The sequence below is a fragment of the Hakea prostrata genome, chromosome 9 (genome assembly GCF_041222555.1).
Source record: "Hakea prostrata isolate BN-2017 chromosome 9, UWA_Hpros_2, whole genome shotgun sequence".
In the NCBI taxonomy this organism is placed as follows: domain Eukaryota; kingdom Viridiplantae; phylum Streptophyta; class Magnoliopsida; order Proteales; family Proteaceae; genus Hakea; species Hakea prostrata.
This window is the reverse complement of record NC_142608.1, coordinates 37958319-37969904: the sequence shown is the minus strand read 5'-3', so window position 1 is coordinate 37969904 and position 11586 is coordinate 37958319.

Below are 11586 nucleotides of genomic sequence, written 5' to 3'. Positions count from 1 at the left end.
CTCCAAATATTGTTAGTATGGGTGACCAGTGGCATCAATCACCTCCTTACCCTTCTTAGATTTAGGAGCCTCAGATCGGTTGCTGCACGGGCTAACCGAGCGGTCCCTTTTGTTTTTTTTGTGTCTCGCGGTTCCGCCTCGTCTTCCTCGACAAAATTGGACAAGTGCCCTTGAGATATCAATCTTTCGATATCTGCCTTTAGATGTCTGCAATCATTGGTATAATGACCGTAATCCTTGTGGAAATGGCAATACCTTTCTCGATCCTGCTCCCCAGGCTTGGTGGGAAGCTTTGGAGGCCATTTCAAGATATTATGTTTCTTGATAATATTTAAAATATCAGCCCGAGGAGTATTTAATGGAGTATACTCACTTTACTGAGAGATCTTTGCCGCCATGCTTGGTGAGGCTTTCCGCTCGATCACGAACACTCTTGTTTTCCAGCCTTTGCTTGTTTTCGGGGGGCCTTCTGTTCTTTTGTAGAGGCTTTATTATCCCCCTGGCGTGCGTCTAGGATCTCCGTCACCTTTGCCTGCTTCTGACACCTTTGCACCAGTTCAGCATAAGTGGTAGGCATATCTTGAAGTAATAACTCCAAGAGTCGTCGGTTAGTGAGTCCAGTGAACAAAACGGTTTTAGCCACTTGCTCATCTAGATTCTCTATCTCCATTGTGACCTTGTTAAATCTTTTCGGGTATTCTCGAATTGATTCACTTTTCCCTTGTCGATAGTGAACAAGGTCTCCTCGGTCTTTTTAATCGGATTACCGCTTTGGAATCGTTCTATGGGTTGGGTGCCAATTCTTCAAAATCCACGATCTTTCCCGACGGGAGATTCGAAAACCATTTCTATGCTGCTCCGATCAAGGATGAATCGAAAACCACTGCGGAGGATTTCATCAAAATTACCATAGCGACCATAGTGTCTTGATAATATCGATGTGAGCGGTGGGATCTCCCGAACCATCGAAGCGTGGAAAAAGTCGGCAAACCGATTATTGTGAGGAGCCGATATCCGACTATGGGACCGGCAAACGGAGTTTTTCGAATGACCGAATAAATATCATCGGTTACTCTCCCCTCTAAGCCAATTGTCGAGTTTTTTATTGATATTGGCCAATTCTTGACCAATATGTGCTTGGCCGATCTCCGATGACACGATCATTCTCCCAAGCGCCACGTCGATAGTTGGTGAGTGAGTTCGTACTCCCGCACCCAACCTCGTATTTGAATCGGTTGTACTTCCTTGCGGTTCGTCGAACCAATCGTCTCGCCTAGGGAGTTCTCCGGTTCTCTAGGTTCTCTTTCTCGCCATCGGTCGCCTTCTGGAAATTTTGACCAACATTACGCTCATCAATCGAGTCTTTGCTCCCGTTGTAATGCACGCCTTCCCGCATCACGGTGATCGGGTGCTTGCGGTGCCACCACTTGTTTGGTTAGCGTCCGGAGCGTCGACTCGGCTCCAATAACTGAAGTTTTAGTTGATCCAATTGATCTTTGAGTGGATCCGGTGGATTATTACCTCCTTGTCCGCCATCTTCCCGCACTTCAAGGGGTCGACTTCCCTTTGGGATATCTGGATTATTTGCTCCGGGAATTTGGACGCTTGACATCTCATTGGGCCGCGAACGCGGCTGCTGCCGATGATTTGGTCACCATGGCTTTACGAAGCGTTTCCTATAGGCGGCGCCAAATGATGCGTCCAAAATCTACTCAGCCCTTAGATCCCCGGCAAATGACCTGCAAAAACAAACGTCAAATGTGGCCCGACCGCTAGGATCGGGAGTCCACCTCCGAAGGCTAAGTCAGTTGATGAAATTACAAACAACTCTGCTGGAGCACAGAGCTAAGGAATGATTAACGAGAATACGATTCAGATTGTATGTGTCCTTCTACCTTGTGAGTAGATGATGTCTTATATAGAGTGTACATTCGAATCTCCTTCATTGGATGTATTTGAGCCTTCTTCGGATAGTCGTCAGACCTTAACGGATAGATCCGTTGAGTGATAGATCCCTACTAGGTTTGTGAGATCCCACCTATTCCTAACCTTGCTATTGTACCAAATGCATGCATACCTTTTTTTTTTTTTTTTTTTTTTTTTTGTCTCCCCCCCCCCCCGCGCGCCCCCTCCGCCCCCCCGGGAGTGTGATCCACAGCCCGAAGATCAAGTATCGAGTGATCAACCTCCCACATAAACAATAACATAATCATAAACAATCATAACAAGAGTGCGGAAGATAAACCATAGATTCAATAAAGAAAGAATGAATCATAAATGAATTAGAATAATAGATATAATCAGAGTGTCAAACAGATAAGTAAAGTGAAGCAAAAATCCCACTTTACATCCAGCGGAACAGTAGCTCGAAAGAATAAACTAGATAAAAGCTAATCCCGGTAGCAAGTACATTGGGTAACTAAATTATTCTCCACTTTGTAGGCGACATCCTTGTAGGTGTAGATCTCATAAATAGCACAAGGACGCTTCCACTCAATGGTCGGACTAAGCATCGTACGGAGCATAACCACCCGTGGGATCTTGAGTAATTGTGGTAACCGCAATCACCTTCCTGGAGATATGTCTCTTCGCCTTGCGCTTCCTCATAGGAACCGTCATAGTACTCGGTACTGCGGGATAGTCTAACAACATTGTACAATAAAGGAATGAGTTTCAAAGAAACTCGGTAAAGCGATTAAAATCCATAATAACATAAATGGCGGGATTCCCGAGAACAATCATAAATGCAATATGATATGAGACAAACAATGAATGAATGATTCTAACTCTATGTATGCTGGTCTCTATTGGCAGACATGCTTTAAGTCATAGCACCGTACTTCTTTAGGAAAGTCCACTCACATCCTCAACCATTTAAGATATCTTGGATTCCCTCCAACCATTTAAGATATCTCGGGCGACCGATTGGTAATGGGTCCTTCATCCCTCGGGACAAACCTTGGCGGGGGGTTAAGTCAACACACTCTCTCACAACCATTTGGTATAAATCTTGGCGCATGTCGGGGTAAAACCTAGCCAAATGCAAGTCTTCTACTTGGTTACATCAAGTCAGATCCGGATACTTCCATTCCTCGTCCACGACGATCCTTTCCGGTATCCTTCACACTAGAGTCCTCCTAGTCCACGACTACGGACTCACCAACCCTATTGATCATCCACATATGGTAAGCGGGAAGCTCTCACGTCCTCTCACGGGTTGGTTACCGGTCTTAAGCGCCCGTGAGCCCAAGTCTAACCATATGCAACCCTACCAATAAATGGCCCCCACAATGTGATTCCTGTCCTCTCACGGGTTGGTTACCGGTCTTGAGCGCCCATGAATCCCCATTGCTACCACGGGTCGTTCGGTCTCAATACCCCTCCGATTAGGGTCGACATAACAGGACATCCTAGCCAAACACTACTAGACAATCCTATATATGTCATCCAACGGTTTAGGAAGGTGTCCGAGAGGGCATCTCCGGAAATATCCCATAATATTCCCGTAGTAGTCCAAGGACGAAGTGTCAAAAGGACACCTCTCCTTTCCAAACCATACGTAAGCATACACATGCATCAATTCATATCATCACATATATGGTAACTCCATATATGGAAAGAAATCAATATTTACAATCACTTGTATAACATTGGTAAGTAAATCATACATGAATCAATTCAATATGAATAAGTAATGCTACTGTAATCAAAGTTATGCAACAGTTGTATATCATTGTAAGAATCTAATTTAGGAAACATATTAATGATATTCAAATATAGAAACTAGATTCATGCTATCTATGTAATTAAGGAAATAACCATCCTTACCTTTTATAACTCGCAAAGAATCCTAAGAAATCAAGTAAGATCTTGGCAAACTTGAGAAGAAGGTCCTAAACAAGTATATACAACATATTAGGAAAGATCCCTATCAGAAAAGATATCAAAACATCCGAAAGCAGACCAATTCCGAGTTGCTTTGTACTCATTGGTCGAGTGGATTGGTCGAGTGGTCCGATCGACCAATCGGTCGACCAATGCGAGACGATAACTTATAAAATCGAGTTTTGAGATATGAAATCCGAATTTGGTGGTTCAAAAGGGTACTAATCAAGGGGTAGACTACATCGGTAGTATTCTAGCATATAGGGGACCTCAAAACACTAATCAAATCAAGGTATCAAGATCCAAATTAGGAAACAAAAAGTTACCATAAATAAATCAAACATGGATCTTGATGAATTTTGAAATAGAAAACAAAGACAAGAACAATAGGAGGATGGATCATTGCTTTTGGTAATGAAAACATGAAAACATGCATAGGTCTTCATGGAATAAGGCTTAGAAGCATAAATCTAAATAAGGAAATAAAACCTACCATATATGTAACTATCATGCATCATGAAGAACACATAGTAAGGTAGAAGAGAACAACTAGAATTCTATGGATTATGGATCATGGAAAGAAAACACAACCATTAACCACTAACATGATCAATGAAAGAAGATCCAAAGAGATCGAGAATTCAGATTAGGAAATTAACGAGAGATTAAATCATGGTTTGATCATGAATCCTTCAAAAGCTTGCAATGATCATGGTTAAGATCATTGTTCTAGCCTTAAATCCTTAGGATGATCATGAGAACATGTTCGAGAGATGTTTGCAACGAGAGGATGCAGCATCTCTTCTACTGTCTCAACTCAAAAAGGAAAGAAAAACAAAGATGGAGGAGAAGAAGAGAGAGTAGACATACCTTTTGATGCAAAAAGAAGAGTTCCGACGAAGATCCGCCAAGAAAACTCCAAGGATGCAAGAGAGATGACTTGCGAGAGGTCTTTGGTTCGTTCCGGAGGGTTTGGAGGCAGCAAATACGAAGTGGACTCGAGGTTAGACTTAAATAGAGCAAGAATCAACCTAATTGCCAAAGACGGCACCCATTGGTCGAGTGGATTGGTCGGCGGCCCCGATCGACCAATCGGTCGACCAATGCGGACGGCAAGGCCAAAACGGGGAATTGAAGGCCCGGATCAAATCCAAACCTAAAGGGGTTTTGCACACAAGTCAAGTGACTTACCTAGTAGGTAGAAATGCCTTCAAACCAAGATAGAGAGCACTCCAAGTCCATCAACTAATTAGATCTTCATCGGGATTCTGTTTCCATAAATAGAACCTCATCATCAACCTTCATGGATTCAAAGCCGGACACCAAGTCCTCTCTTTGGGATGGCCCAAAGCTGACTTCTTACTTTACTTCGGGTCATCGGACCTACAAATAACAAGGTTTCCGGGTCAAGGTTAGGGCTGGGTTTCACATTCTCCCCCCTTAAAGAAATTTCGTCCCCGAAATTGAAAGCGTACTGTGCTTCCAAAGAGGTAAGGAAACTTCTCCTTCATGTCTTCTTCCTTCTCCCAAGAAGCTTCTTCGGGGGTATGGTTCTTCCACCGAATCTTCACCAAAGGAATGGCGCGATTCCGCAGCTGCTTGTCCTTCCTATCCGGGATTTCGGCCGGTTCTTCATCATAGGTCAAATCAGCACTAAGTCCTTCGGGTGCTTGCTGCAAAATGTGTTCCGGATTCTCTATGTATTTTCGGAGCATCGAAATATGGAACACATTGTGCACACCAGCAAGAGACGGAGGTAATGCTAATCGATACGCAACGGGTCCAACCTTTTCCAAAATCTCGAAAGGTCCAATGTAACGAGGGCTAAGCTTTCCCTTAACATTGAATCTCATCACACCCTTCATTGGTGAGACCTTGAGAAGACTTTCTCTCCAACTTGAAATTCCAAATCGGTCCTTCTCTTATCGGCATAAGATTTACTGTCTCGTTGGGCGGACTTAATCCTTTCTCTTATCATATCTACCATAGCACTTGTAGCTTCAATCATCTCGGGACCTAAGACTTTTCTTTCACTGTCTCGATCCAGTACAAAGGTGTCCTACAAGTACTACCATACAAAGCCTTGAATGGAGCCATGCCTATTGTTGCTTGATAAGCTGTTGTTATAGGCAAACTCAACCAAAGCTAGGTGTTCATCCCAATTTCCACCCATATCCACCACACAAGATCTGAGCATGTCTTCCAATGTCTGAATTGTCCGCTCAGGATTGTCCATCGGCTTGTGGATGATGAGCTGTACTCAAGTTCAATTGGGTTCCCAAGGCCTTACGCAAACTGTTCCAAAACCTTGAGGTGAACCTAGGATCACGATCCGAGACAATACTCAAAGGCACACCATGCGGACGAACCACATTATCCACATAAAGCCTGGCTAGCTTATCCAGTATGAGTGATCTTCATAGGAATGAAATGGGCTGATTTGGTCAACCTATCAACAATCACCCACACGGTGTCATTGCCTTTACTTGTCCGAGGCAAGCTAGTCACAAAGTCCATGGAGATATCTTCCCACTTCCAACTAGGAATAGGAAGGGGTTGAAGTAATCCAGGATGGAGGTTGTCGAGCGGCTTTCACACGTTGGCAAGTCTCACACTTGGCAACAAAATCGTCAACATCCGCCTTTAGACCAATCCACCAAAAATGTTCCTTCAAGTCCTTGTACATCTTGGTGCTTCCGGGTGTCTGATAAAGAAGTGGCTGGTGTGCTTCCTTCAATATTTCTTTCTTAACTTCATCGTTTGCGGCACACACGGTCTTCCTCTAAACAACAAAGCACCATCCATGGATATACCAAAGTCGGGGTCCGACTCGGGATTCGAAGAAATCTTCTCAACTTTGGTCAAAAACTCTTGATCGAACTCTGTGAGCAACAATCTTATCTCTAAGACCAGATCTTGCCGTCATGGCGAAAGAATAAAATCAGAATTCTCGGGGACGATTTCCAAACCAAAACTCTCAATAGAAGACCACAATGGTAAACTCAAAGCATTCAAATCCAAAGTCTTCTTCTGGTTCTTCCTACTAAGAGCATCGGCAACAACATTTGCTTTCCCGGGATGATCTTGAATATCACAATCATAATCGGAGACGAGTTCCAACCATCTCCTTTGTCTCATGTTCAACTCCTTTTGGGTAAAGAAATATTTCAAACTCTTATGATCCGTGAAAATGGCAATCTTCTCACCGTAAAGATAATGTCTCCAAATCTTCAAAGCAAAGACAACGGCGGCAAGTTCTAGATCGTGAGTGGGGTAATTCCGCTCATAATCCTTCAATTGCCGAGAAGCATAGGCTACGACCTTGCCATGTTGCATCGAGTACACAACCCAAACCAATCTTTGGCGCATCGGTATAAAGCTGTCATACCACCGGAACTATCGGGTATAGTCAAAACCGGGGCACTTGTCAATCTATCTTTCAACTCTTGGAAATTCTTCTCACAGGCGTCGGACCAAACAAACTTCTCTTCTTTCCTTGGTCAACTTAGTCATAGGAGCAGCCAACCGAGAAAAGTTCTCAATAAACCTTCGGTAGTAACCCGCCAATCCAAGAAAACTTCTTATTTCCGTTCTGCGACTTCGGTCTCTCCCAATCAGCCCACGGCTTGGACCTTTTCGGGATCGACACGAATACCTTCGGCTGAAACTACATGACCAAGGAAAACCACTCTCTTAAGCCGAGAAATCACACTTGCTAAACTTAGCAAACAACTTCTTTTCCCGCAACCTTTGCAAAGTGAAACTTAGATGACTCGCATGCTCTTCTTCGCTCTTCGAATAGATCAAGATGTCATCAATGAAAACAATCACAAACTTATCAAGCACATCATGAAATACTCGGTTCATGAGGTCCATGAACACCGCGGGAGCATTGGTCAATCCGAAGGGCATGACTCTAAACTCATAGTGACCATACCGCGTTCGGAAAGCTGTCTTGAAGATATCACTAGACTTCACTTTCAATTGGTGATATCCGGACCTTAAGTCAATCTTCGAGAACACAACTGCACCCTTCAGGCGATCGAAGAGATCATCGATTACGGGCAGCGGATATCTATTCTTGATAGTCAACTTATTCAACTCACGGTAGTCGATGCACAAGCGCATACTACCGTCTTTCTTCTTGACGAACAAGACCGGAGCTCCCCAAGGTGACACACTAGGCTGCACGAAACCTCTATCAATGAGCTCATTCAACTGATTTTGCAACTCTTTCAACTCGGTAGGAGCCATCCTATACGGAGCTTTAGATACGGGAGCGGCACCGGGGGACGAGATCAATAGAGAATTCGACATCTCTCGTCCGGAGGCACTCCCGATAGATCATCGGGGAAGACATCAACAAAGTCGCAGAGACAACTCGACTTCAGTCGACTCTTTTCTCCACTATACCCTTGCCTTCGGATGAAGCATCATCCACTAGGGCATAGACTTGCATCGGTCACGAGACGGCACCTTCTTACAAACCCTTCTCTTTTCACCTTGAAATTCAAAGACCGGACTTCCACAAATATGGGCCTGAATCTTCTTTGAGGAACAAAGGAACACGGCTTTGTGGGCTGTCAACCAATCAATTCCCAAAATAACATCGAAGTCCTTCATGTCAAGAATCACAAAATTGGCTTCCAAGTTCTTCTCACCAATCAACACGGGACATTTAGATAACCCCTTATCTAGTTTCACAACAGGACCAGTGGGTGTACTAATCAATAAACAACTAGACAACTTCTCGGGGATTAGGTTAGTCTTCTTGATGAATGCGAGATGACATGAGCGAATGAGATGCACCCGTATCAAATAAGACAAATGCGAGAAATAGAAGCGACTAACAATGTACACTGTAATCACATCATGGCTTGGATCTGCTCGATCTTGGAAATACTGAAAACTCTACCGGAGGGGAGGAGGCGGGGAGCACTCTTCACCACTTGGGGCGGAGCTGCTTTGGGCGGGCCGCCGGACGAGCACGAGCAAAATGACCAGCTTGCTTGCGGTAGAAGCAAACGGGATTCTTTGGATCCAACGGGGGTGGCTGCAACGAGAGGGCTTCGAACAAAAGGCCTTGCACTCGCACTTGCACTTGCACTTGCATTTGCTTTGGTGGTCGGTTTCCGCCATCTTTGTTTAAAGCGGCCGGGCTGCTTTGAAAACCCGTGTTACGACCTACACTCTTAGCACGAAGGTAGGAGTGGGGTAGGGTGTGGGTCTCACATAACGACGGTCATTGCGATCCACCAAACCAGAATTCCTTGAGCTGCCAAGGCTTTTGCACACGAGCACTTTCCTTCTCTGTTTCTTCCAACTTCTTCGAGTTACGCACCACTTGAGCATAGCTCACTATAGGCTGGGCTGTGAGATAAGCTTTAATGGCGGGCGCGAGTCCTTTGAAGAACTTCTTTGCTTTGGCGAGGTCTTCCTTCAAAGAATCTGGAGCAAAGAAATGAAGCTCCTCGAACTTCTGTTGGTACTCCAACACGGACAAAGTTCCTTGAGTCGAGAATCATAAACTCGGCTTCCTTTGCATCCTTCACCGCCTCGGGAAAGTAGTTCATACAAAAAGCCTCTTTGAATAACTCCCCAAGTTACAACTCCTGCATGCAAACCTTCCAAAACGCAGGACCAGTGGAAATCCACCATGCATCGGCTTCTTGTTGCAACCACGCTCGGCAAACAAAATCTTCGAGCTTCCGAGCATTGCGGATGCCGGAAAGCCTTCTCCAACTCACGAAGCCACTTGTTAGGAAACAAGGGGTCCTTGGTAACTCCGGTAAAAGTGGGTACTTGCATCTTGAGAAAACTCTCCATCGGGCGAGTATGAGGAGTTCAGCTAAACCTCCCGCATTCGGGAGCTGCGGCATGAGGATTCACATTAGCACCAGCCCGGGTCTCATTATGCGAGTCATGAAACCCACCAACATCTGGTTGAGTTGGTGCTTCTTGCTTTGCATCATATTGCCCATAATATTGGCAATATCTACGAAACTTCCAACATTCGGGGCACCGGGGGATCTCATGAGTACCACGATCGGCATTTGGTATCTCACCACCTCCATGAGGTACTTCACCACCTCCACTGAGGTATTTCACCACCTCCATGACCACTTTGGATTCACCACGCCCACTTCTCGGAGTAACCATTACGCAAAACCGAGAACATCAAAATACCGAATTTGAAGATTCAACATAAACCACAAGTCCAAATGATTTGAAAACTTAAATCATGCTCAAATATATCCATATAGTCATCAAACAATATTCCATAAGGCAAAAATCACATTTTCCAAAAATTCAACAGCAAATGAGGTCAACTTTGTGACCATTGGTCGAGTGGTTGGTCGAGTGACCCGGTCGACCAATCGGTCGACCAATGAAGGCAGAATCTGAAAATTCGCATTATAAGCCTCATTTCCACATTCCAACCTCATTCTAACTTCTTCCAAAGGTGAGAGAGCTCTAGGGAAAATATCCAAGAGTTCCCACAAGTGTTCTTGAGGTGATTTAGTGCTTCAACAACAACACCACAACACACCATCTTCACAAACAAGGTAAATCTCTCATTCTTTCTTCCATTTTCATCTTCTCATGCTTGCATTTCAATAAAACCATGCTTTACTTGTATCCAATGCTAGAAATCATGCTTAGGAATGCTTAGAAACATATTCCCTAGGTTTTAAACACAATGACATGCATAGACAACAAGTTTTAACACATTTGGTGCTCATCTACGTAAAGTTTTATACAGAAATCGATATCTTTAGAAAAATTTCGTTTTCTCTCAAACCGCTTGAAATTTTCGCACGAGATCAAATGCTACATGCTCAAGATGACATTGTAGATAGGTCCATACAATTTGATTTAACCAATTTCAACTTTTCAAAAATCCAATTTTGACCTAAATTGCAAAATCCCCAAATTTCTTCTTGCTGAATTTTTCGCTTTAATCCAAGTTTTCGATCGATTTTCATCAAAACAACTTCATAGACATGAAATTCCAAGTATTGTGCACATGCTAGTATGTTCAAATCAAATTTCCCCCAAATTTGAAATTTTCCGAAAAATTACGAAAATACCCTTTTGGCTCAAATCTTGAAATAGCACTAATTGGAAATGTCTCTTGTCTCTTCCACGGATACATCATGCGAGAGGGGAGGACGAGGAGGAGGTAGAGGTCGAGGTCGCATCGTAGGTGCTCTTAGGGGGCGGGAGGTCGGGTTCCTTTCGAGCCCCGGAGAGGAGGTTAGGAGGCCGGACCTGTTTGACACACCTCGGGCCGAGTTTGCATGCGAGGCCTACTTCAGCTATTGTAACATCGAGATGGGCGTCTACTTCACTTACGCCAGCTCGGAGCCTTTAGGATCCGGCGAGAGGTTCGACACTTTACGGTGGACTCACCTCTTCACCGAGGATTTGCCGGTATGCCGGAGCTAGTGAGGTTGTTCTTCGGCAACCTTACTTACACGAGAGGAGGCTCGGGGCCGGGGACATCCACTCGGACTTGTCCTCGGGAGCGGGGTCCTTCGGACTCGGATTCGCTTCTCTACCCGGACAACGGCCGAGATCTTGCGGGTCCCTTACTATCCACGGCGGTGTGTGTGGATACCTGCGAGGAGCGGATCTGGACGGCCATACGATGCCGTACGAGCTTCGCGAGATATGCTCTACGCTATGGGATAGCCGCCG